Here is a 27,093-nt window from a genome sequence, read left to right as displayed (position 1 = left end):
ACAAAATGAGATAGAGGACCCTGCAATGGGATAACACAAAATGAGATAGAGGGTCCTGAGCAAAGGAGAGTCCCTGACACTTAAGCTTCTGGAGTTTCTTGGTGAGTCCTCCCCCGATGGTGGGGGTGAGGTCGGGAGAGATCAAGAATGCTCAGGTTTTGTGACTGAGGAACTGATGATGCTATTAAGATGAGAAGGAGGTGTTTGGGGTAAGGTCTGGAGAGAAGAGCTGGGTTTCTTTCGTGGCACTTTTGTGGTACCCAGGAAACAGCCACGTGGCTGAGGATAGAGGGACAATGGAGCCCAGGAAGAGGGCAGGGCTGGAAGTGGCAAGCCATCACTTTCATGGCATTTAAAGTTGTGGAAGTGGATGACATCAAGTTGGGAAGAGAGAAGAGAGCCAAGCAATCAGCTGCAAGACAACTCTACCTGAGGCCAGGCCCTGGAGGTTTCTAGTTTATATATAGTACAAATATAATAGTATATTTAACATTAGTCACTTTAAGTTCTAATTCTCTTTTTCTCTCTGATTGCAAGGGTTTCTTTCTTTACTTTTTTTTCTGAGACAGAGTCTCATTCTGTCTCACTCTGTCACCCAGGCTGGAGTGCAGTGGTGCGATCTCGGCTCACTGTAATCTCCACCTCCTGGGTTCAAGTGATTCTGCTGTCTCAGCCTCTAGAGTAGCTGGGATTACAGAAGACAGGGTTTCTTTAACATTTAAGGAATCCACGGATCTACTTCTGGAATCTTCAGAGATAAAAAAGAGAAGGAATCCACTAATGCATGTAAGGATAGTGGGCTGAACAAGTAGGCACTAATGATCAGAACAAGTCAATTAAAAAAATTGTTTGATCAAAGAATTGTTTATTTTTATTGTTTTTATTTTTATTTTTTCTTATACTTCAGGAGTAGTAGGATTTACTTTGTGCCAAGGAAATAACTAGTTTTCTCTAAATTGTCTTCAACCATTCAGGCCTCCTACCATCTAATATAATTCTCTACCTCTCACTTAGAAACATTGTTTAACAATATGGAATGATCATTTAAAGAACTTAGATCAGGCTGAGTGCGGTGGCTCATGCCTGTAATCCCAGGACTTTGGGAGGTAGGTGGATCACCTGAGGTCAGGAGTTCGAGACCAGCCTGGCCAACATGCTGAAACCGTCTCTACAAAAAAAAAAAAAAAAAAAAAAATTAGCCAGGTATGGTGGCACAGGCCTGTAGTCCCAGCTACTCAGGAGGCTGAGGTGGGAGAATTGCTTGAACCCGGGAGGTGGAGGCTGCGGTGAGCTGAGATCACGCTACTGCACTCCAGCCTGGGCAACAAAATGAGACTCCGTCTCAAAAAAAAAAAAAAAAAAAAAGATGTTAGATCAAACTAATATTAAGAGGTCAAAAGACCATCTTCCTTCCATCTTAATCTAAGGATTTGTCTAGTTTTGTTTATACACTGAAGTTTTCATTTGAGTATTCAGAGAGATATTAAACCCTACCCTTTTAAAGAATGTGGGAGGGAGTGGGAAAAGTAGGAATGCGTTTTAAGGTCTATCTGCCATGTAAAATCAGCGATATTGGACCCGTGTGATAAGAATGCTTGTTTTACGTGGCTTCAGCTATCCATAGACCAAGCATTTTCTCTTGAAACATAGCTACATTTAGAAAATCTTAATACAGCTTCAAATAGGAATTTTGGTATTTGGACCCGGACACTACCACTATAAAGGGATCCCATTATGTTATGATGTTATTATTCAAGCTGGTTGGACTCAGTTTGCAGAGACTCCTATTCTACAAATCACTTGGCTTGTGTGAATTGACTATTTAGTGGCTGTGAGATTGAGGATAAGGGCTAAATCTTTTCTAACAAGAGGACTATTTAAAAACCAGAAGGAAATCGTAGTATTTTAGCTGTGAACTTTAGGAGAAGCTTTAGAGAAAAGATTTTATACGTATCTTTAGTTTCATATGGTAATAGGTTATAAAGCATACTAAATCAAAGTAAAGAGCTAGAGGTGATGGGGTACTGTTAAAATAGGGTGCCCAGGGAAGACCTTCCTCAGGGTGAGATCCAACAATGTATTGCTTTATGAAAATTAATTTTCTGGCAGAGCAAAGGTATTTAAAAGATTAGTATTAAAAATGCTCAACCTACTTTCTTCTGACTTCTGTAAAAAAGCACTTTTTTATATATCAGATTTTTAAGTAATAATAATAACTGACAACATTTTGATTTCTTTCTGTGTTTGAGGGATAACCTTCTATGCTTTATCTCATTTAATTCTCATATGTAACCAATGAGCCTTCAACCATTTTGCCAAGAAAATTCTTTAAACATGTATTAATTCCTTCCTGGCCTTTTGAAACCTTTTGAAACACTGAATTATTATTATTTTTATGTTTTTTTTTTTTGTTGTTGTTTTTTTTTTGAGACGGAGTCTCGCACTGTCGCCCAGGTTGGAGTGCAGTGGCGCGATCTCGGCTCACTGCAAGCTCCACTTCCCGGGTTCACGCCATTCTCTCGCCTCAGCCTCCGGAGTAGCTGGGACTGCAGGTGCCCGCCACCATGCCCGGCTAATTTTTTTGTATTTTTAGTAGAGACGGGGTTTCACCGTGTTAAGCCAGGAAGGTCTCGGTCTCCTGACCTTGTGATCCGCCTGCCTCGGCCTCCCAAAGTGCTGGGATTACAGGCATGAGCCACCGCGCCCAGCCAAAATGCTGAATTATTTTTCACCTTTCCAGAGTGGGGCGTATAGGATAGAAGTTGGCCCATGGGGTCAGGGGATCCTAACTGTAGTTGCAGCTTCCCTCTTAACTAGCTATGATCCTGAACTGGGCTCTCATTGCTTCCTGAGGCCTCCGTTTCCTCACCTGTAAATTGGGGCGAGTTGGACAGCACCCTAGGGGATCCTCCCAGCTCCGGCGTCTGAGGACCATCAAGTCGGTTATGTCACTGGGTTGTAGTAGAGTGGTGGATACACAGGCCATTTAGGCTTGCTTGCCCTGAAGTGAAATTGTTCTGGAACTCTGGGATTTCAACTCTTATATTTCTGCCTGTGTTTTGGAAGTGTTTTCCCCGCTTATTTTCTCCATCAGACAGTGTCATTTATTGTAGCTGCCAACGTAAAATGACAGCTGTCTCCACTTGTCAGCTGCTCTCATCATCTGGTTTGCTGTGTGCTTTGGAAAGCAGATGACCAAACACGTATGAACTAGGCACAAGAGCATATGAACCCGGCACAGAGAAGACAGCTGAGGATATTTCCTGTAGGGTAGCATGCGTGAACTTTATAAGGTATTTGGCCACTTAGGTATTTTTCTTTTTTTCTTTTTTGTGATGGGGTCCCACTCTGTCACCCAGGCTGGAGTGCAGTGGCACAGTCATGGCTCACTGCAGTCTTGACCTCCCCAGCTCAAGGAATCCTCTCACCTCAGCCTCCTGAGTCCCTGGAATTACAGACGCATTCCGCCATAACTGGCTACTTTTTTCTATATTTTGTAGAGATAGGGTCTCACTATGTTGCCTAGGCTGACGTTAAACTCCTAGGCTCAAGTGGTCCTCCCACCTCAGCCTCCCAAAGTGCTGGGATTATAGGTGTGAGCCACTGTGCCCGGCCGGTATTTTTCATTTGGAGGTTTATAACTGCATTCCAGAATTTTAACTCTACTGGAAAGCTAACACAATGTTCCAACACAAATCTGTCTCGCATACTAGTTAGTGTTTTTGAGGTTCCATCACAGACAAATGACAGAAGAAAGCAAAACTGTTTAGGAAGGCCTAAATTAAACATTCTATAATAAAGGCATTCCCATTTGACAAGTCCCTGGTATCTTAATACTTTATAAGATGACAATGAGCCTTTTTTACCCCTAGTTAGGGGATTAAGTTCTAGGAGAAGAAGTTAACCAGGTGGTTCCTTAAGTAAGTAATCTTTTGACTACTTAGGGATTGATTTTGTTTTCCCATAATGAAAATGAATTCTGTTTTCCTTCATTTACTTGACTTTAGTGATCTCTGAAAACTAAGATAAAATATACTCGGCCTCTGAGGGAATACAACCATAATGTACAGAAGACAAAATAGATACTCTAAAGATTTTAAATGGAACATCTTGAGATTTGAGAAATTAAAGGCAGTGAAAATCAGACTGCTTCTAAGCACTTTTTATTTTCCCTATAGGAAAGCAGGGTAGATAATCCTGATGGGTAGGATTTCAATTAATTGGTGAATAGAAGGTAAAATGATCGAGAAACAAATATCATAATTATAGGAGAAAATAGCAGGAGCTTTTTGTTTTAAAGGAAATAAAGAATAGAATTCACAGTGAACAGAGACAGAACAAAATCTGATAATTCTAGACTCACTTGAGTGCCGCAAGGATCCCGATCAGGTAAAACAGCTGTGCCTGCACATGGGTCCTGGAAAGGCTTCTCCCCGGAACCACCTAAGTGAAATAAAAACTCATTTCTGACTGTTTCAGGATGGCTACACAGACCTTTAGGATAATAACCCACATTCTTTTGGGCAACTCTAATCAAGTGATGCCTCCTTAAGGATACGGAGTTAGTCCCCAGCTCACGTAAGGCACGATACCAAAGAACAGTGAGCCGTCATGTAGAATGTTCTCCAAATCATTGTCTCTGACCTTTCCTTCCTCTTGGGTATGACTGTGGTGACATCAGGAGACAAGCTAAAGGGACCTCCTGGATCTCACAGGGAAACTGTTTCCCTCCAGTATCACGCTCAATTGTTCCTCGGTGCAGATGAAATTCTTAAATGGTTTCATCTGGATGTGAGGTTGTGGGATGACTTACTGTGGTCAGAGCTGTTCCCGGCACTGTGGCTGCTCCAGTTGTGGGAGGTCATCAATCCCACAGTTCTGACCTCCTGGCTCAGAGACGTCACTGTGGAGACACCTGGCTGCTATTGTGACACGCAGGAGGTCAGCTGGCTCCTGCTGGTGGGCACCCTGCCCACCCTGCCAGCTTCACCGGCCCACACTACACAGGCATTTAGACGTTACAGGGTAGCCCAAGCTCCCAAAGCTGTGGAAAGGAAAGGGAGCTATCTATTGGCCTTTGAGAACTCAAAACCCATGTTGGTGGGGGCCACTCAGATTGGGTACAAATGTGTCATCAAATTCAGTTTTGAAACTGTCTGAGTAGTTTCTTTACCTACAGATTTTGATCCTATTCACTACTCAATACTGAAAAGAGAAATTGATCTCTCAAATAGACAAAGATAAATTTGTATGGAAACAACAGGAAATTCCATATTACATACATTTATGTCAACTGGGTTGTAATTCAATTACTTTTTCTTTTATTTTAGTTGGCATGTAATAATTATAAATATTGGCTGGGCGGGGTGGCTCATGCCTGTAATTCCAGCCCTTTGGGAGGCCGAGGTGGGAGGATCATTTGAGCTCAGGAGTTTAAGACCAGTCTTGGCAACATGGCCAAACCCCATCTCTATGAATAATGCAAATATTAGATGTGTGTGGCGGTGCACACCTGTAGTCCCAGCTGCTCAGGAAGCTGAGGTGGGAGGATCATTTGAGCCTGGGGAGGTTGAAGCTGCAGTGAGCTGTGATTGCACTGCTGCACTCCAGCCTGGGCAACAGAGTGAGACCTTGTCTCAAAAAATAAACAATAAAAAATTGTAGATATTTATGGGGTGTAATTAAATTATTATATGACAGATTAACGTCAATTTTGCCCTGTATTCTCATGGTTCTCAATGTCCTAGCTTTGTACATTTAGCATTTTTTTTTTTTTTTTGAGACAGATTCTCACTCTGTTGCCCAGGGTGGAGTGCAGTGGTGTGATCTCCGCTCACTGCAACCTCCACGACCCGGGTTCAAGAAATTCTCCTGCCTCAGCCTCCTAAGGAGCTGGGATTACAGGTGCCCACCACCATGCCCGAATAATTTTTGTATTTTAGTAGAGATGGGGTTTCACCACGTTGGCCAGGCTGGTCTTGAACTCCTGACCTGAAGTGATCCATCCGCCTCGGCCTCCCAAAGTGCTGGGATTACAGGCATGAGCCCCTGCGCTGGCCTAGCATTTTGTTGTTTTTATTAATTCAGATCATTAATTGAAGCCAAACTCCATGTTTTTTATTTTTATTATTTATTTCTTTTTTTTTTGATACAGAGTTTCTCTCTGTCGCCCAGGCTGGTGTGATCTCGGCTCACTGCAACCTCTGCTTCTCGGGTTCAAGCGATTCTTCTGCCTCAGCCTCCCAAGTAGCTGGGATTACAGGCACGTGCTACCATGCTCGGCTAATTTTTATATTTTTAGTAGAGACGGGGTTTCACCGTGTTAGCCAGGATGGTCTCGATCTCCTGACCTCGTGATCCACCCACCTTGGCCTCCCAAAGTGCTGGGATTACAGGCATGAGCCACCGCGCCTGGCCTGTTTTTGATTTTTAAATTGTTTCATAGGACATGTGCAGACTCCTTTCTATAGGTCACATTTTTTTCTTGGTAACATGTGATGTCTAAGCACTTTCTAGTGTCACCCCGCATATCCTGAAAGTTCTTCAGCACTATTCCTTGCTTCTCTCTGTCCTCATCCTATGTCACTTGTTCTTTTTTTTTTTTTTTTTTTTTTTTTTTGAGACAGGGGTCTCATTATGTTGCCCAGGCTGGTCTCGAACTATGGGCTTAAGAGATCCTCCTGCCTCAGTCTCCCAAGTGGTCGGGACTGCAGGAGCTCGCTGCTGCACCTGACTTCTAACATTTTGGCTTGTGGGCAGGTCTCTTCATGGCATTTTGCTCAAGCATCTTACCAAGGGTCTGATACCAGAATTTACATAGATTCAGAATCAGTGATTGAATGGTTACAACGTTACTGCAGAATGTATGAAGAACATTTTATTTAGTTATGTATTTGTTTATTTTTTAGTTTTTTTTAGGGACAGTCTTGCACTGTTACCCACTCTGGAGTCCAGTGATGCGATCATGGCTCACTGCAGCCTTGAATGCCTGGAGGCATGCGCCACCATACCTGGGTAATGTTCTAAAAAAAGTTTGTAGACGTTGGGCTGGGGGTGCATTGGGGGAGGGTGTCACTGTGTTGCCCAGGCTGGTCTTGAACTCCTGGCCTCAAGTGAGCTGGGAGCACCTTGGCCTCCCAAAGTGCTGGGATCACAGGGGTGAGCCATTGTGCCCGTCCTGAAGAACATTTTAAAAGAACAAATCCTAGAAGTTTCTCTAGCGCCTATGACATTGACCAGTTGCTTGGTGTATTAGTCCGTTTTCATGCTGCTGATAAAGACCATGGCTGGGCATGGTGGCTCATGCCTATAATCCTAGCACTTTGGGAGGCTGAGGTCAGGAGTTCAAGACCACCCTGGCCAACATGGCAAAACCCTGTCTCTACTAAAAGTAGAAAAATTAGCTGGGCATGGTCATGGCTGCCTATAGTCCCAGGTACTTGGGAGGCTGAGGCAGGAGAATCACTGAACCCAGGAGGTGGAGGTTGCAGTGAGCCGAGATTGTGCCACTGTACTCCAGCCTGGGTGACAGAGTGAGACCTGGTCTCAAAAAAAAAAAAAAAAAAAAAAGACATACCTGAGACTGGGTAATTTATAAAGAAAAAGAGATTTAATGGACTCACAGTTCCATATGGCTAGGGAGGCATCATAATCATGGTGGAAAGCAAAAGGTACATCTTACATGGTGGCAGGTAAGAGAGAATGAGAACCAAGTGAAAGGGGAAACCTCTTATAAAATCGTCAGATCTCGTGAGGTTTATTCACTACCACAAGAACAGTATGAGGGAAACCACCCCCATGGTTCAATTATCTCCTACCAGGTCCCTCTCACAACACACGGGAATTATGGGAGCTACAATTCAAGATGAAATCTGGGTGGGGACACAGGCAAACCATATCACTTGGTTTTTTGGAAGGTGCCAGCAGACCTGACTGCACTGGCTGATCCTTGGGCATTCCAAACCTACACCAAAGACAGGATTTAGGGGAATATATATTGATTTCTTCATCAGCAGGCACAACCAGTGGAATACTGAATAGAAATCACCATGGTGGATAAGGGTAGGCTAGAAAGTCACATATAGAGAGCACTATGGTGGATATTTTGCATTGTGGCTTTATTAGTCTGTTTTCACGGTGATGATAAAGACATACCCAAGACTGGGCAATTTACAAAAGGAAGAGGTTTGTTGGGCTTACAGTTCCACATGGCTGGGGAGACCTCACAAACATGGCGGAAGGTGAAAGGCACATCTCACATGGCGGCAGACAGGAGAAGAGAGCTTGTGCAGGGATACTTTTTTTTTTTTTCCTGAGACAAAGTCTTGCTCTGTTGCCCAGGCTGGAGTGCAGTGGCGTGATCTCGGCTAACTGCAACCTCCTCCTCCTGGGTTCAAGCAATTCTGCCTCAGCCTCCCGAGTAACTGGGATTATAGGCATATGCCACCACGCCTGGCTAATTTTTGTATTTTTTTTTTTTTTGGAGACTGAGTCTCACTCTGTCACCCAGGCTGGAGTGCAGTGATGCGATCCTGGCTCACTGCAACCTCCACCTCCCAGGTTCAAGCGATTCTCCTGCCTCAGCCTCCTGAGTAGCTGGGATTACAGGTGTGTGCCACTATGCCCAGCTGTTTTGTATATTTAGTAGAGATGGGGTTTCACCATGTTAGCCAGCTGATCTCGAATTCCTGATCTTTGGTGATCTGCCTGCCTTGGCCTCCCAAAGTGCTGGGATTACAGGCATGAGCCACCATGCCTGGACTCATTTTTGTATTTTTAGTAGAGATGGGGTTTCACCATGTTGGCCAGGCTGGTCTTGAACTCCTGATTTGGTGATCCACCTGCCTCGGCCTCCCAAAGTGCTGGGATTACAGGTGTGAGCCACTGCACCTGGCCTAATTTTTGTATTTTTAGTAGCGACGGGGTTTCACCATGTTGGCCAGGCTGGTCTTGAACTCCTGATTTGGTGATCCACCTGCCTTGGCCTCCCAAAGTGCTGGGATTACAGGCGTGAGCCACGGCACCCAACCAGGAAACTTTTTTAAAACCATCAGATCTCATGAGACTGATTCACTATCATGAGAAAGCACAGGAAAGACCTGCCCCCATAATTCAATTACCTCCTACCAGGTTCCTCCCATGACACATGGGAATTGTGGGAGATACAATTCAAGATGATATTTGGGTGGGGTCACAGCCAAACCATATGAGTGGCCTTATTTGCCTTTTATTCATTTCGCTTCATGTAGCCATAAATGGGCTGTGAGAATCTTGGATAATCGGAAAACCCCATGGTCTGTTCTTTTTTCTTCTTCTAAAATGTCCACCCTCTGATGATCATTTAGATACGTTGATATGTTGTCCTTCAGTTAACATTATTTTAGATTTCTTTCTTTCTTTCTCTTTTTTTTTTAGAGTCTCACTCTGTCGTCCAGGCTGGAGTGCAGTGGGATGATCTTGGCTCACTGCAGCCTCCGCCTCTCAGTTTCAAGTGATTCTTCTGCCTCAGCCTCCCCAGTAGCTAGGATTATAGGCACCTGCCACCACGCCTGGCTAATATTTGTATTTTTAGTAGAGATGGGGTTTCACCATGTTGGTCAGGCTGGTCTCGAACTCCTGACCTCAGGTGGTCCACCCGCCTTGGCCTCCCAAAGTGCTGGGATTACAGGTGTGAGCCACCAGGCTGGGCCTAGGACATTTCTTTTAATTCTATTATACTATTAAGGGCAGTGGTATCCTTGTTAGTGATGGATAATAATGTACATTGTTTTTTGTTTAAAAGAAGAGAAAGGGGGCCGGGCACAGTGGCTCACGCCTGTAATCCCAGCACCTTGGGAGGCTGAGGTGGGTGGATCACGAGGTCAGGAGTTCGAGACCAGCCTGGCCTACATGGTGAAACCCCATCTCTACTAAAGATACAAATAATTAGCCGCGCATTGTGGCTCGCACCTGTAATCCCAGCTACTTGAGAGGCTGAGGCAGGAGAACTGCTTGAACCCGGGAGGCGGAGGTTGCAGTGAGCCGAGATCACACCATTGCACTCTAGCCTGGGTGATAGGGCAAGACTCTGTCAAAAAAAAAAAAAAAAAGGAAGAGAAAGGATGAAAAATGTTTGTCCTTATTTCTTAAAATATTCAATGAGCTTATACTGTGTTCAAGTGATTAACTGTGGTGCCTTTAGGTGCCCCTGAAGTAGTCATAACTTTTTACTCTAACTCCTAAACCTAACACCACATCTACCCACATACAAACAGGTACATACTTATTTCCTTTTTAACATCATTAGTCTTAGTTTTTTGAATGTTGAGCCTGCAGGCTTTAAAAATACAACTTAGGGCCAGGCATGGTGACTCATGCCAGCACTTTGGGATACCAAGGTGGAAAGATTGCCTGAGCCCAGGAGTTTGAGATCAGCCTGGGCAACATAGCAATATCCTGCCTCTACAAAAAATAAAAAATTAGCCAGGCATGGTGGCACACACCTGCAGTCCCAGCTACTTGGGAGGCTGAGGTAAGAGGATCGCTTGAGCCCAGGAGGTTGAGGCTGCAGTGAGCCGTGATTACCCCACTGCATTCTGGCCTGGACAATGGAGAGGGACCATGTCTTGGGGGGAAAAAAGAAAGAAAGAAAGAAAAAATCCAACTGAAAAAATATTTTTAGTTGGGCGCGGTGGCTCACGCCTGCGCCTGTAATCCCAGCACTTTGGGAGGCCAAAGCAGGCGGATCACTTGAGGCCAGGAGTTTGAGACCAGCCTGGCCAAAATGACGAAACCCCATTTCTAGTAAAAATTCAAAAATTAGCCTGTCGTGGTGTTGTGCGCCTGTAATCCCAGCTACTGGGGAGGCTGGGGCAGGAGAATCACTTGAACCTGGGAGGTGGAGGTTGCAGTAAACCAAGATCGCTCCACTGCATTCCAGCCTGGGCTATAGAGAGACCCTGTCTCAAAAAAAAAAAAAAAAAAAAAAGAAAAAGAAAAATTAAAGTGTTCACATATAAATGAAGCAACTCATTTAGAGAGGAAGGGAAAGGCCTGGAAGCCAAGTGTTGGCATTTCCACCAAGGCTGAGCATTCTTGTACGGAGACCCTGCTGAACTGCCTTTCTTGGGACGCATATTTTCATGCTACATCATACATGTAGTGAAGCAACTCAGCTATACCCTTTCAGTGGGGGTTGAAGATGAATCAGCCTATCGTGTTGTAATTCAGACAAAAGCGAGGTTTATTTTTTTTCAGGCAATCATTCTAAAATGCTAGAGGAAATGAAGCCCCTTAGCCCACTGGCCCCGATCTGTGCCAGGTTTTGCACCAATATGGACAGCCTGTTCTGTTCTGTAGGACTTGCCCCTGAAACAAAGGATCTTCCTGAAATGCATCTCCGCAGACTCTCTACTCAAAAATTCATCTCTGTGGGAGAGGGGACATTTTGTAGCATTTTGTCTTCAGCTTGTATTCTACAAAAATCAAACTTCAGATATGAAAATTCTTTTAAACTATAGATTCATTGAACTAGAAAGGGCCAGAAGAACTCTAATTGATACAATTAGGACTTACATAATTTATGTAAGAGAGGACTAGATACGAAGCAACCCAGAGAATAAGAGTCTAATCTGCACTTAACCTTCTCCTTCCTCCCTCCCTTCCTTCCTTCCTTCCTTCCTTCCTTCCTTCCTTCCTTCCTTCCTTCCTTCCTTCCTTCCTTCCTTCCTCTTCCTCTCTCTCTCTCTCTCTCTCTTTCTTTGAGACAGAGTTTTGCTCCAGTTGCCCAGCCTGGAGTGCAATGGCACGATCTTGGCTCACTGCAACCTCCGCCTCCCAGGTTCAAGCGATTCTCCTGCCGCAGCCTCCCGAGTAGCTGGGATTACAGGTGCTGCACCACCATGCCCGGCTAATTTTGTATTTTTAGTAGAGACGGGGTTTCTCCATGTTTGTCAGGCTGGTCTCAAACTCCAGACCTCAGGTGATCTGCCAGCCTCAGCCTCCCAAATTGCTGGGATTACAGGCATGAGCCACCGCACCTGGCCTAACCTTTTAAAAAGAAATTTTTCATGGGCAAAAGATCTGAATAGACATTTCTCCAAAGAGGATATACAGATAGCTAATAAGCCCATAAAAAGATGCCCATACACAGGAGGCTGAGGCAGGAGAATCGCTTGAACCCGGGAGGTGGAGGTTGGAGGTTGCAGTGAGCTGAGATTGTGTCACTGCACTCCAGCCTGGGTGACAGAGCAAGACTCTGTCTCAGGGGGAAAAAAAGATGCCCAACATTAGTCATCAGGGAAATGCAAATCAAAACCACAGTGAGATACCACTTCATACAAACAAAAATGGCTATAAAAAAAAGTCATAATAATAATGTTGGTGAGTATGTGGAGAAATTGGAATCCTCTTACACTACTGGTGGGAATGTGAAGTGGTGCAGCTGATTTGGAAAATAGTCTGGCAGTTTCTTGAAAAGTTAAACACAGTTCCATTTGACCCAGCAATTCTGCTCTTTGGCATATACCCAAGAGAAGAAGGAACTTGTAGTCCTAGCTACTTGGGAGGCTGAGGTGGGAGGATCACTTGAGCGTGGGTGGTCAAGGTTGCAGTGAGCTATGATTGCACCACTGCAATCCAGTTTGGGCAACAGAGTGAGACCCTGTTTCTAAAATAAAAAAAAGTGCAAGCAACCCAAATGTCCACCAACTGAGGAATGGATAAATAAAATGTGGTACATGCATACAGTGGAATATTATTTAGCAATAAAAAGAAATATGAAATACTCATATATGCGGCAACATTGGATGAACTTTAAAAACTGTACACTAAGGGAAAGAAGGCAGTCACAAAAGATTACATATTATATGATTTATTTATATGAACTAGAATAGGCAAATCTATAAAGACAAAGTTGACTAAATGGTTGCTTAGGGCTAGTGGAGCTGGGGGTGGGGCAGGAGAATGATAGCTAAAGGGTGTGGTTTTTTTTAATTGATAAAAGTGTTCTAAAATGGATTATGTTTATGGTTGCACAGCTATGAATATACTAAAAACCATGAAGTGTCCTTTAAATGAGTGAGTTGTATGGTATGTGAATTATATCTCAAGAAGAAAGAAAGAATGAAAAAGAAATCTCTCTAGATTTCTTCCTGGCTGCCAGAAAATTCTTTTTTTTCTTTTTGTTTTTTTGAGACAGGATCTTGCTCTGTCACCCAGGCTGGAGTGCAGTGGTATGATCACTGCTCACTGCAGTCTTGACCCCCCAGGTTTGAGTGATCCCCTCACCTCAGCCTCCCAAGTATCTGAGACTGCAGGTATGAGCCACCATATCTGGCTAATTTTAACTTTTTTTTTTTTGTAGAAACAGTCTCCCTATGTTGCCCAGGTAGTCTTGAACTCCTGGACTCAAGTGATCTTCACATCTTGGCCTCCCGAAGTGCTGGGATTACAGGCATGAGCCACTGTGTCTTGCCAGAAAATTCTTTCCCATATTTAGTATTTTTCTTTTTGCTCACTCTGATAAACACTTGTTTTGTTTTTGGTATAGATAGAGAAGAGTAAAAAACTTCCTTGTCTTGAATCATAAATCTTCTAATACTCAAAGGCCATTATTATATTAGCCATTTGGAGGAAATGATTTCAGTGCCTTTAACCTTTTCTTATAGGATTCATTTTTATGCCATTATTTGCCTTTCTACCTCTCTTGGAGCTTCTTAACCATTCTGGGCCTTAGATTCTTTGCCTATAAAATGAGACCGGTGGACTAGATCTCAAAGACCCCTTGCAGGTCTGAAGTCCTGTGATGAACGTCGGCATCCTTTGAGAAAGCATGAACATGTACAAATGAAAACACTTCTGAGCTGTGGAAGGCAAAACTGTAATCAGCTATGAAAAGAAGCTGGAAACAGACTGAGGGAGTCAAGTTTTAAAATCAGTGAACACAGCATGAAGTGGGCACAGCAAAGACCTGAGAGTCAGGAAACTTAATCTCTGCTTTTATGACTCATGGTAAGGTTTGGGAGAAGTCACATGACCTCTTGAGTACATTTTCTTTTCTATAAAATGGTCATCGTATAACCTGCCTACCTCTCTCTAAGCAATGTTCTCACTGAATGATTAAACAAGTAAATATTATTGTAATGCACAGATTATAACAATATTTATATGTGATTCACAACAGAACTGCTGTTATTGAAACAATTCTTTCCTTGAAAGAAAATTTATGATACCTATTTTTTTTTTTATTCATTTCATTTTGGTTTTATTATCTCCTCTTAAAACTTAATGAATATAGGCTGGGCGCAGTGGCTCACGCCTGTAATCCCAGCACTTTTGGAGGCTGAGGTGGGCAAATGACTTGAGGCCAGGAGTTCGAGACCAGCCTGGCCAACATGGCAAAACTTCGTCTCTACTAAAAATACAGAAATTAGCCAGGTGTGGTGGGACAACCTGTAATCCCGGCTACTCAGGTGACTGAGGCACAAGAATTGCTTGAGCCTGGGAGGCAGAAGTTGCGGTGAGCGGAGATGACGCCAGTGCACTTCAGCCTGGGCGACAGAGCAAGACTGTCTCAAAAACAAAACAAAACAAAAAACTTAATGAATATGGCATAGTAAAATGTAAAGAAATATAAGAATAAAAGCTTAATGAAATCATGGTTAACGTGAATAAAGCTTACATGAACATTAAAAATTAATAAAAAGTATTTTTCTTTCCAAATTTGGCTTTGTAAAAGCCTATGTTAATTATAAAAATCGTTAAGCATTTTTCTAGTTGCCACTTCCCTCACATCTATATTGTTCTCATTGTTAAGGTGTCTTATGTTGCTTTTTTAAAAATTATACTTTAACTTCTGGGGTACCTGTGCAGAATGTGAAGTTTTGTTGCATAGGTATACACGTGCCATGGTGGTTTGCTTCACACATCAACCCATCATCTACATTAGGTATTTCTCCTAATGCTATCCCTTCCCTAGCCCCCCACCCCCCAACAGGCCCCAGTGTGTGATGTTCCACTCCCTGAGTCCACGTGTTCTCATTGTTCAGCTCCCACTTATGAGTGAGAACATGCAGTGCTTGGTTTTCTGTTCTTGTGTTAGTTTGCTGAGAAAGATGGTTTCCAGCTTCATCCATGTCTGGTGTCTTATGTTTCTGAGTAGAACCAGAGGTCAAGGGACCATGTCACATCTCTCCATTGTTACACCTTAATGCCTGTAACAATGCCATGCACCTGGTATTTACTCGTTAAAAACTGATGACATTTATTTCCTGCTAATGGAAGAGGTTAAACTGCTCAATGTAAATAGGACATTGAAAATTTGCAGTCCAGACAGAATTTTTTTGTGTGGGTCTAGTGATTTCTGAGAACCATAAAGCTAATTTAAAGCATCTTAGGCAATAACAAATATCTCATGGTATTCATGAGATCAATGACATCATGAAACTTAGGAAACTGAACAATAGTCGCAAAAGTTGACACACTTAAAGGAGAGATGGTCTTCCAAGCAGGGAGACTGTACGATTTTTCAGGGGTACCAGCTTTGCTCAAAAGAGCATGGAAATTCCCCTGTTTGGAATTTGGAATCTATCCAGAGTCAGATTACCATCCCTCAGGAAAATCAACCTCATTTCTTATAGCCACGCAATGTGGTTAATGATGTTTGCTTTTCCTCTCTTGTAAGCTATTGAGTTATCTTCAAATAGGATGGATTGCATAGGTAACAATGGGATCATGCCAATTACTGTGTAATTGGAGTTAGAGATAGGCCTGCTTAAAATCAAGGACAATAGGCCCGGCACGGTGGCTCACACCTGTAATCCCAGCACTTTGGGAGGCTGAGGCAGGTGGATCACGAGGTCAGGAGATCGAGACCATCCTGGCTAACACGGTGAAACCCCATCTCTACTAAAAATACAAAAAGTTAGCTGGGCATGGTGGCAGGCACCTGTAGTCCCAAGCTACTTGGGAGGCTGAGGCAGGAGAATGGTGTGAACCTAGGAGGCAGAGCTTGCAGTGAGCCAAGATTGTGCCACTGCACTCCAGCCTGGGCGACAGAGCGAGACTCTGTCTCAAAAAAAAAAAAAAAAAAAAGAAGAACAATAAACATCCATAGAGCTGAGATTGCCATTGTCCCAGATACTTTCAGGTGTGTTATTCCATCCTTAAAACTACCCTTTGTGACAGGTGGTACTTTCCTCAGGAATACGGGATATTCAGGGATATCCACACATATTCTGGGCCATGGGAGACTCCAGATGGGCTGTGCAGTCTTAAGTTGCTGATAGCTGTCACTTTTGCTGGGGGTCACCTGGCACATTGCTTGCTGCTACTGGGATGTCCACTCAGGGCACAGCAAACCACTGTAGTTTATTAGCACAGCAACAAGCAGTGCTCACTAAAGTCTATGAAGTTGCTGTCTTTGGCCAAGGTCCCAGCTTGCTTTCTGGAGCTGAGACTAAGGGTGTTCACCTTGACAGGGTCCAGGCCATCTTGAGGCCACTCTCTGCTCCTCTAGGAGTGGAGGGCCCACCTTCTTTCCTTCTCAACTCCTCCCGTTTTCTCTTCCTCCCCAGCATGCTCTAACTTCCTCCCAAGCTCTTTTTTTTTTTTTTTTTGAGACAGAGTTTTGCTTTGTTGCCCAGGCTGGAGTGCAGTGGTATGATTTCGGCTCACTGTAACCTCTGCCTCCCAGGTTCAAGCAATTCTTGTGCCTCAGCCTCCTGAGTAGCTGGGATTACAGGCGCCCGCCACCACACCCAGCTGGTTTTTTGTATTTCAGTAGAGACAGTTTCACCATGTTGCCCATGCTGGTCTCGAACTCCTGAGCTCAGGCAATCTGCATGTCTCGCCTCCCAAAGTGTTAGGATTACAGGAGTGAGCCACTGTGCCTGGCCCCAAGCTCTTGCTTAAGGATGAATCTTATAGGCTGCCTCTTTAGAGCCTTGCTTTTTGACTCTTTAAAAACAAACAAACAAACAAAACAAACAAGCACCAAAACGCCAAACTCAGGTTTGGCTTTAAAACGATTGTTATGTGTTTAGCTCAATTGGAAAAAATCGAATGTAAAAATGTATTGGGAGGCCGAGGTGGGCGGATCACAAGGTCAGAAGATCGAGACCATCCTGGCTAACATGGTGAAACCCCGTCTCTACTAAAAAAAAAAATACAAACAATTAGCCAGGCGTGGTGGCGGGCGCCTGTAGTCCCAGCTACTCAGGAGGTTGAGGCGGGAGAATTGCTTGAACCCGGGAGGCGGAGCTTGCAGCGAGCCGAGATCGCGCCACTGCACTCCAGCCTGGGCGACAGAGCGAGACTCCGTCTCAAAAAAAAAAAAAAAAAAAAAGTATAAATCATGTATACAATAAGGTAGATTATCAAACACGTACAGCCGAAGGCTCATTTCAGATCAGAAGTTCTACATTCACTGTCACAGTGACGGTGGTAGAAATGAAAACATTTTATTCATTTATTTTGCATGCTGCCTATTTTTTCTAATTTTAAAAATACACATATTGCTTCTTTCTGTATTAATGAAAGGTTATTTTAAACAACTGTACTAATACAGTTTGTATTGTGATAAAATATACATGACAAAATTTACCATCTTATCAATTTTTTTTTTTTTTTTTTTTGAGATCAGTCTCTTTCTGTCACCCAGGCTGGAGTACAGTAGTGTGATCTTGGCTCACTGCAATCTCTGCCTCCCAGGTTCAAGCAGTTCTTATGCCTCAGCCTCCCATCCTGAGTAGCTGAAATTACAGGCGTGAGTCACCATGCCCAGCTAATTTTTTGTATTTTTAGTAGAGACGAGGTTTCGCCATGTTGGTCAGACTGGTCTTGAACTCCTGGTCTCAAGCAATCCGCCCGCCTCGGCCTCTCAAAGTGCTGGGATTACAGGTGTGAGCCACTGTGCCCGGCCCCATCTTATCAATTTTTAAGAGTACAGTTCAGCAGCATTAAATATATTCACAATGTTGTGCAGCCATCACCACCATTCACGTCGAGAATTTTTTTTGTTTTGAAACAGTGTCTGACTCTGTTGCCCAGGCTGGAGTGCGATAGCACAATCACTGCTCACTGCAGCCCCCACCTCGCAGGCTCCAGTGATCCTCCCACCTCAGCCTCCCGAGTAGCTAGAACCGCAGGTGTGCATCACCATGCCTGGTTAATTTTTAAATTTTTTGTAGAGATGGGCTGGTCCATGCCCTGTGTTGCCTAGGCTGGTCTCAAACTCCTGAACTCAAGTGATCCTTCTGCTTTAGCCTCCCAAAGTGCAGGGATTACAGGTGTGAGCCACAGCACCCGGCCCGGAATTTTTTTCATCTTGCAAATCTGAAATTCTGTATCCATTAAATGCTAACTCCCCATTCTCCCCACCTCTAGTCCCTGACAACCACCATTCTACTTTCTGTCTCTGTGAATTTGACTAGGTACCTTATATAAGTGGAATCCCACAGACTTTGCTCAAAGATGCTATTTTTTGTGTGTCTGGTTTGTTTTACTTAGCAATAATAATGTCTTTAAGCTTCATCTATGTTATAGCACGTATCAGAATTTCCTTCCTTTTTAAGGCAAATAATATTCCATTGGATGGATATACTACATTTTGTTTATCCATTCATCCATTGATGGGTACTTTGGTTGCAGACACATTTTGACTGTTGTGAATAGAGCTGTTATGATCATGGGTGTAACTAATATAGTTTAAATAATTTATTTAAGCGATAAAAATAAACAGTATTTCGATTTTGGTTATATTCCTATTACTGATTTTCTTTTTACCTAAGCCTTTGGCTGAAGAAAGGAAGGGCCATGCCTGCTGAATTGGGAAAGGAGAGCAGGGAATGAAGGAAAAGGACAGCCACAGACTAAGGGTTAGTGTTCGGAATATACAAGAATTCTTACAAATCTGTAAGGAAAAGAAGCGTCACTCAATAGAAAATGGTCAAAAACTTGAACCAACATTTCATAACAGAGACAATCCAAAATGAAACAATGCTCAACCAAAAAGTAATCAGAGAAATGCAAATTAAAGCTACAACAAGACACAATTATGCACCCACCAGAATGGCTAAATCTGTCTTTCAAAGCTAAACAAAGCAAGAACTTACCTACACAGCCAATGGAGGTAAAAAATGGTACAAACCTTTGGAAAATAATTTATTGTTCTCTTGTAAAGTTGAAAATAAATATACTCCAGGAGCCTGCAGCTTATTTCCTGGGTATATTCTCTGGAAATCTGCATGCACAGATGCACCAGGGTGCAATAATGCTCCTGATAGCATCGCTCATAATAGCCCCAAACCAGAAACAACCCAAAAAGTCATCTGCAACACAATGGATGCATTCATTGTGGTGTATTCATTTGATGGAATACAGAATTACAGCTACGCGCACCATGGATGAAACTCACAATTATGATGTTTAGTGAAAAAAAGTTTAGTGAAAAAAGGCAGAGTCAAAAGATTTCATATGATTGCTTCCATCTGTATAAAGTTTAAATTAGGCAAAAAATAATTTATTTTTAGGAAAGCATGTGTAGGTGGTGCTATGGTTTGGATGCAGTTTGTTTAGCTCTGCCAAGTCTCATGTTGAAATTTAATCCCCAGTGTTGAAGGTGGGGTCTTGTGGGAGGTGTTTGGATCCCTCATGAATGGCTTGGTGCCATTCTCTTGGGAGTGAGTGAGTTCTCACTCTCAGTTCCCGAGAGAACTGGTTGTTGAAAAAAGCCTGGCACCTTCTTGCTCGCTCTGTCTTGCCTCCTTCTCTCTCACCATGTGACCTGCACACGTTGGCTCCCCTTCCCCTTCCGCCATGAGCAGAAGCAGCTTGAGGTCCCCACCAGAAGCAGATGCTGGTGCCATGCTTCTTGTACGGCCTGCAGAACCATGAGCCAAATATCTTTTCTTTATAAATCACCCAGCCTCAGATATTCCTTTGTAGCAACATAAACAGACAAAGACAGGTGGTCAATATATAATAGGAAGCAAGATGTCAATGGCAAGGAAGAGGGTTTTCAGTGGGGAGGAATGTGTGGGACAGGAGACACTATCCTATCTTCTGACTTAGGTGGTGGCTACTTTAGAATTAAAAATATATGTATTTTAAAATAATTATAAATTCACAGGAAGATGCAAACACTGTGCATAAATGTCCTGCATACCTGTCACTCAATTTCCCCAATAGTTGGATCACGCATAATGATAGTACAAATCGACATTGGTCCAATGTATGGATCTAGTTCTGTGTCATTTGATTACACATACACAAAGCTCCTCGTGTGCGTCTCCTTCATAGTTTCCTCCCTCCAGCCCCTCCCCGCCATCCCTAGACCCTGGCAACAACCACTAGACTATTTTCCTCTTCTGTAATTTTGTCATTGGAAATGTTATATAAATGGAATTGTGTAACGCATGACCTTCTGAGATTGGCTTTGTACAATCAGAGAATCTGCTTGAGATCAACACGTGTTCTTATCAATAGTTTGTTCCTTTGTGTTGCTGAGTTGCATTTCACTGTATGGATGCACCTTTTGATGGACATTTCGGTTGCCTCCAGTTTTGGCTGTTACAAATAAAGCTACTATGAGTATTTGTGCATAGGTTTCTGTGTGTATACACATTTTTACTTCTTAAATAATTCCCAGGAGTGCAATTGCTGGGTTTTATGGTAAGTGTATGCTTAGTTTTAAAAGACACCAACACACCATTTTCCAAAGTGACTGCACCATTTTACACTTCCACCAGCAATGTGTGAGAAGTGCAATTTCTCTGCATCCTTGCCAGCATTTGCTATTGCTGCTATTACACTTTTTTCGCCTGTTCTGATACATGTGTAGTGTTAGATCATCATGGCCTTAATTTGCACTTCCTTAATGGCGAGTGATGTGGAACATTCCTGGAGGAGGGGCAGTGTTCTATCTTCTAACTTAGGTAGTGATTAAACTATGAATGTTTTGTATTTCACAGTAAAATAAGAAAAGAAGTGGCCGGGTGCGGTGGCTCACGCCTGTAATCCTAGCAATTTGAGAGGTCAAGGCAGATGGATCACTTGAGGTCAGGAGTTCAAGACCAGTATGGCCAACATAGTGAAACCTTGTCTCTACTAAAAATACAAAAGTTAGCCAGGCATGGTGGCGGGCGCCTGTAATCCCAGCTACTCGGGAGGCTGAGGCATGAGAATCGCTTGAATCAGGGAGGCGAAGGTTGCAGTGAGCTGAGATTGTGCCACTGCACTCCAACCTGGGTGACAGAGCGAGACTCCGTCTCAAAAAAAAAAAAAAAAAAAAGAAAAGAAGAGCACTGAGATTCATATTTTGAGATATTATCTCCCTACATCCATTAAAAAAAATAAGGCAACCATGTGTGGGGCACTGAAGTCACCTGGCTAGAGGTAGAGTAGGCAGGCAGTGGACCCCCCGTGAAGCCTGGGCTATTTTCAGCTGCCCACAGCACCTCCACGTAAAACAGACTTTCATAAAACCAATGTCCTTCCAAAGCAGTCTGACGTGGAGTTGTTCAAACACTAAAAAAAATAAAATTTATTATGCATATGCATTGCATAGGCGGTTCGTGTGCTGCAAAGTGGAACATTCATATCAGAGTACATGGACGAGAAATGAGAAACCCACACTGCATTTCCAGGTAGTTGGAAAGGCTTTAAAGAAAAACGAAATTTAATAGCAATTTAAAAGGCTCTTTAGATTGTAACTGAGAGGGACTAGGGATGGGGTAAGGAATTGTTACTTGTTATTATAAGCACTTCTGTACTGTCTTCATTTAGAAAAGAAGTCTGCTGGGCGCGGTGGCTCACACCTACAATCCCAGCACTTTGGGAGGCCGAGGTGGGCGGATCACCTGAGGTCAGGAGTTCGAGACCAGCCTGGCCAACATGGTGAAACCCCATCTCTACTAAAAATACAAAAATTAGCTGGGCGTGGTGGCAAGTGCCTGTAATCGCAGCTACTTGGGAGGCTGAGGCAGGAGAATTGCTTGAACCTGGGAGGCGGAGGTTGCAGTGAGCCAAAACCGTACCACTGCACTCTAGCCTGGGTGACAGAGCGAGACTCCATCTCAAAAAAAAAAAAAAAAAAAGAAAAGAAGAAGTCAGAAAAGATAGTGCAAATTTACATAGTGTGTTTTGAGTTAGTTTCCTAGGGCTGCTGTCACAAAGACCCACAAACTGTATGGCTTGACCAACAGAAATGCATTGTCTCATAGTTTTTGAGGCTAGATGTCTGAGATTAAGGACATTAGATTTCTATATTTTAGAAAGATGCTAATGCAAAAAAAGTTTCTGGAGTCAACTTGCAGTCATCCAGAAATCCAGGCATTGGAAGTACTGCATTCCTTCTTCCCAGACTCTTGGATCATTGAGAGTGTATTCCAGCCATTTCTGTTCCTGTACATGGTAACATTTTTTCTTTTTCTCTTATCCTCCTCATTCAGTGTTTTTGACCTAGATACTATTCATTGAAATTAAACAGCACATTTACAAGCATTTTACAGGAGTTAACCCTTTTACCTCAAATAACACAGTAAGCCTATGAAGTAGGAATGAATAGTATCCCCATTTTGCATATGAGGAAACAAAGGCTTGGAGAAGCTGAGTAACTTGCCCCCACATTTAGGGCTAATTAGCAGTGAGCTGAGCTATAAACCCAGGTTGTCTGTCGTAGAGTCTGTTCCTAGGCACCAGGCTGTACTATTCATCGTGAAATTAAGGCAGTAGCAATTGTTATTATTTATTTATTTATTTTTATTTTTTAGACAGAGTCTCACTCTCTTGCCCAGGCTGGAGTGCAGTGGCACAATCTCAGCTCACTGCAACCTCTGCCTCCTGGATTCAAGCAATTCTCGTGCCTCAGCCTCCTGAGTAGCTGGGATTACAGGCATGTGCTGCCAGACCTGGCTAATTTTTGTATTTTTAGTAGAGTCGTGGTTTTGCCATGTTGGCCAGGCTGGTCTAGAACTCCTGGCCTCAACTGATCCGCCTGCCTTGGCCTCTCAAAGTGCTGGGATTACAGGCATGAGCCACAGATCCTTGACGTAATTGTTATTTTTTTAATGTAACTTTTATTTTAAGTTGCAGTAGCAATTATCATAGGGTTTTACATAAATATCAACAAAGTTTCTACAGTTCCTTGGCATGTGGTAGGTGAGATATGAATGCTACTTATCTTTTTTTCCTCCTTATGTCTCTAATCTTTTTTTTTTTCTGACTTGTTATTTTGTAACACAGACATTATTTGGGAGTCATGGAGTTAAAGATTACAATGTTTGTTCAGAAACTACATAAAGCATTGCAGTTGGCAAGTTATTGGAATTTTTTTTCTTGCAAGATGGATAAGTGATCCTAAAGATAAAACTTCCTGAAGAGAATACGTGGTTTTTGACAATGCTATAATATTTCATTTGATCTTAGGCTAGGCTAGCTCTGAGGTCACACAGAAACATAAGCACAGAGATGTTAATAGGATTTACTTCCATTTCTGAATCCTGACATGGTTCTGAATTTTTAAAAATGCTATGAACATAATTTTTCCTCCAATTCTATCTCAGGGAAGAGAGTTTTTTTCAGGTCACGTCCAAATTTTGGTAGTGTTAACTTGAGGTTTGTTGGAAATTAATCTGAGAATACCTTCTGGAGATGGAGACTGTTGGATCTGGGATTTGTTTTTTGCCTACTTACAAGCTGATAAGTGAGCCTGTGCCTGTTTCACGGATGCTGGCGCTAGACAAAGATTCCTGTGTCAGAGATAAAGGCCTTTATTATTCATGGCAGAGCAAGCAGCATGGGTGTCAGCATATTTGCTTTGGTTTTCTCCGCCTCCAAGTCCTACGGGGACAATGCAACGTGACCTAGATGAATGCCACCCATGCAGTGGGTCTGAGATGCCACTGAGAAACACTGAGCTTTGGGACCCCAACACTTTCAGAGCAAGCAGTTAGCAGCCTACTATTTGTCCTGGGGGAGACACCATCCCATCTCTCAAGGTTACTAGCTGAATAAACAATCCTGAGAAATGACATGGAGAAAAAGAACAGACAGTGATGATAAAACTTTTCATCAAGGCTGTGTAAGTGGCAAACCAATTATTAGCGGAGATTGGAAAAGCAATGAAGAGATGGCTCCAGCAATCGGGGTAAATGACAGAGCAATCTGCAAGACTGTTGTCTACAATAACTTGGAAGACAGCAAATGCTACTAATAAACTTTTGGATTTCATTAAGGAAGTCCCCAGGCAGAATGTTGAAAGTGTCAGCATGTTGGTCTAAAATACATATATGGTAAGGTAGAGGAAGAGAGAGATAAAGTCAAGAAGTAGCTGTTTCATTTACAAGTAGAATTCAGAGAAAACAGAAAGGATCCAAATCATCACACATTATATACATGTATCAAAATATTACATGCACCCCCCCAAATGTGTACAACTATGACATATTAATAAAAAAAGAAAGGATCCAAGATTTGCTGGGTTGGAAGACAAAACTGTTTGATCATCCCTGGTCTCCACAGCTCATAGAAGATTCTCAAAATGAAATGAGACCCGGGGCCCAGTCCCAAATTAAGTGTACAGCTGTGACATCATATTTAAGGTTGCCAAAAGAGTCAAGGCAGCGTCTCCTGAACACTCTCAGTAGACAGAGGAGCATTGTTGCACTCAGCCTGACTTATGACCCAACGTAGAAAAATAAGTGTCTAAACAAAAATTATCAATGTGACTTTTGCCACATGAAGATCTATAGCAAAGTCACAAGAAATCCACAAAAATTTTAAGAGAATTTTCCTGGTAAAGGCACTGCCAGCTTGCACTAAAAGGAACAGACTGTTCAAAGTGGAAAAAAAAAAAAAAAAAAGAAAATGAACTGTGGGTTCCCAACTTTCTCTAGGTAGGAGGCAGACTGAGAAAGCTACTCAAGTGGCAAAATGGGCCATTTCTTATAGAAATGAAAAGTTGTCTCAGAGGGCTGAGCTAAGCGCCCCCAGTGTAGTGTAGAACCAAGAACCACTCCGAGATATGAGCTGGGTGGTTCCATGCCAAAGGAACAGCAATGAACCCTAATCAAGAACTTTTCCAGGGCCAGGCACAATGGCCCACGCCTGTAATCCCAGCACTTTGGGAGGCCAAGGCAGGCAGATCACTTGAGGTCAGGAGTTCAAGACCAGCATTACCAACATGGTGAAACCCTGTCTCTACTAAAAATTCAAAAATCAGCCAGGCGTGGTGGCACACACCTGTAATCCCAGCTACTCAGGAGGCTGAGGCACAAGAATCACTTGAACCCGGGAGGCGGAAGTTGCAGTGAGCCGAGATAGCGCCATTGCACTCCAGCCTGGGCGACAAGAGTGAGACTCCATCTCAAAAACAAAAACAAAAACAAAACAAAAAACAAAAAAAGAACTTTCCCGGCTTCCAGTTTAGGGGGACCTGGCAACAGGTGTCCAGCTGTGTTTGAGAATTGCCATGGAAAAATGACTTCTATGTCCCTCCATCCTTCCCTTTTGAATAGGATTATTTATTGTGGTTATCCTGCTTTACTATGATATTTTGGGTATGTGTGGGGTGGAAAACTTGCCTTTTTATTTTGTAGGTGTCCAGACTGAGGGGTGCTGCACCTGAGGATAAGTCCTCCAGGAGCCTCACGTGGACGCAATGCAGATGATTAGACCATAGCCTTGAGCATGATGCCATAATTGGATGAGGCACTTAGAGGCACTTGGTGTTCCTAGGGTGGGGCAAGCATAATTTGCATGTGAGAGGAAAATAAATAATTGTGGTCAGACGAAAGACTATGGGAGATTGGAAAAAAAATGGCTGACTTTTTTTTGCTGACTTTCTCATCAAGAAGTGGAGTTTTGGGAGCTAAATGATGAGAACACACGGGCACATAGAGGGGAACAACACACACTGGGGCCTTTTGGAGGGTGGAGGGTGGGAGGAGGGAGAGGATCAGGGAAAATAACTAATGGGTATTAGGCTTAATACCTGGGTAATGAAATAATCTGTAGAACAAACCTGCAAGACACAAGTTTACCTATGAAACAAGCCTGCACTTGTACTCCTGAACTTAAAATAAAAGTTAAAAAAAAAAAAAGAAAAAAGAAGTGGAGCTTATCCCCCATTCCCTGAATGTGGACTGGCCCTGTGCCCTGCTTTGACTTGTGGAATGCAGCTGCAGTGATGCTGGGTGGCTTCCTGGACGAGGACAAGGCCTCAGGAGATCTTAGTGTCTGCTCTCTTCCTCTTTGAATGCCACGCTAATGTGAAAAGCCCAAGCTGACCTTCGGGAGACATGCGGCTCAGTCAAGAGCCAGAACCAACCACCAGACATAATGAGGTCGTTTTATCCCATCTGACCCTGTGGAGCTGCCAGATAACGGCAGCTACGTTAGTGACCTCAGCAGAAAACCTGACTGGCATAGCCACCTGCTATGGTTTGAATATTAGTCCCCGCTGAAACTCATGTTGACACAGTCCCCACTGTAACCATATTAAGAGGGTGGGGAATCTGACTGTGGCATTTGAGAAGAGGGACCTTTGGGAAGTAATTAGGATTAGATGAAGTCATGAGGATGGGGAATCAGTGGCTTTATAAGAGGAGAAAGAGAGTCCTGAGCTAGCATGCTCAGTCCCTTACTGCGGGATGCCCTGAACCACCTTGGGACTCTGCAGAGTCCTCACCAGCAACAAGGCCTTTACCAGATGCAGCCCTTGACCTGAGGCTTCCCAGCCTCCAGAACCATAAGAAATGGATTTTTTTTTAAAATTATACTTGAAGTTTTAGGGTACATGTGCACAACCTGCAGATTTGTTACATATATATACATGTGCCATGTTGGTGTGCTGCACCCCTTAACTCGTCATTTAACATTAGGTATATCTCCTAATGCTATCCCTCCCCCCTCCCCCCACCCCCCAACAGGCCCCGGTGTATGATGTTCCCCTTCCTGTGTCCATGTGTTCTCATTGTTCAATTCCCACCTATGAGTGAGAACATGCGGTGTTTGGTTTTTTGTCCTTGAGATGGTTTGCTGATAATGATGGTTTCCAGCTTCATTCATGTCCCTACAAAGGACATTAACTCATCATTTTTTATGGCTGCATAGTAT

General features: G+C 43.2%; 1 protein-coding gene across 1 annotated transcript in view; it reads right to left on the bottom strand.

Annotated features, from left to right (window-relative positions):
• IPO5 (importin 5) overlaps positions 1–4,878 on the bottom strand; it is a 68,962-nt gene extending 64,084 nt beyond the window's left edge. The window contains exons 1-2 of the mRNA XM_054446396.2: positions 4,814–4,878; positions 4,364–4,443 (exon numbers count right to left, since the gene is read on the bottom strand). The gene's annotated coding sequence lies outside the window, so the exon portion shown is untranslated. The remainder of the gene's footprint in view (positions 1–4,363; positions 4,444–4,813) is intronic.
• Between the last annotated feature and the right edge of the window lie 22,215 nt (positions 4,879–27,093).

This window comes from Pongo pygmaeus, chromosome 14 (assembly GCF_028885625.2).
Source record: "Pongo pygmaeus isolate AG05252 chromosome 14, NHGRI_mPonPyg2-v2.0_pri, whole genome shotgun sequence".
In the NCBI taxonomy this organism is placed as follows: domain Eukaryota; kingdom Metazoa; phylum Chordata; class Mammalia; order Primates; family Hominidae; genus Pongo; species Pongo pygmaeus.
This window is presented reverse-complemented; position numbering and strand designations above follow the sequence as displayed.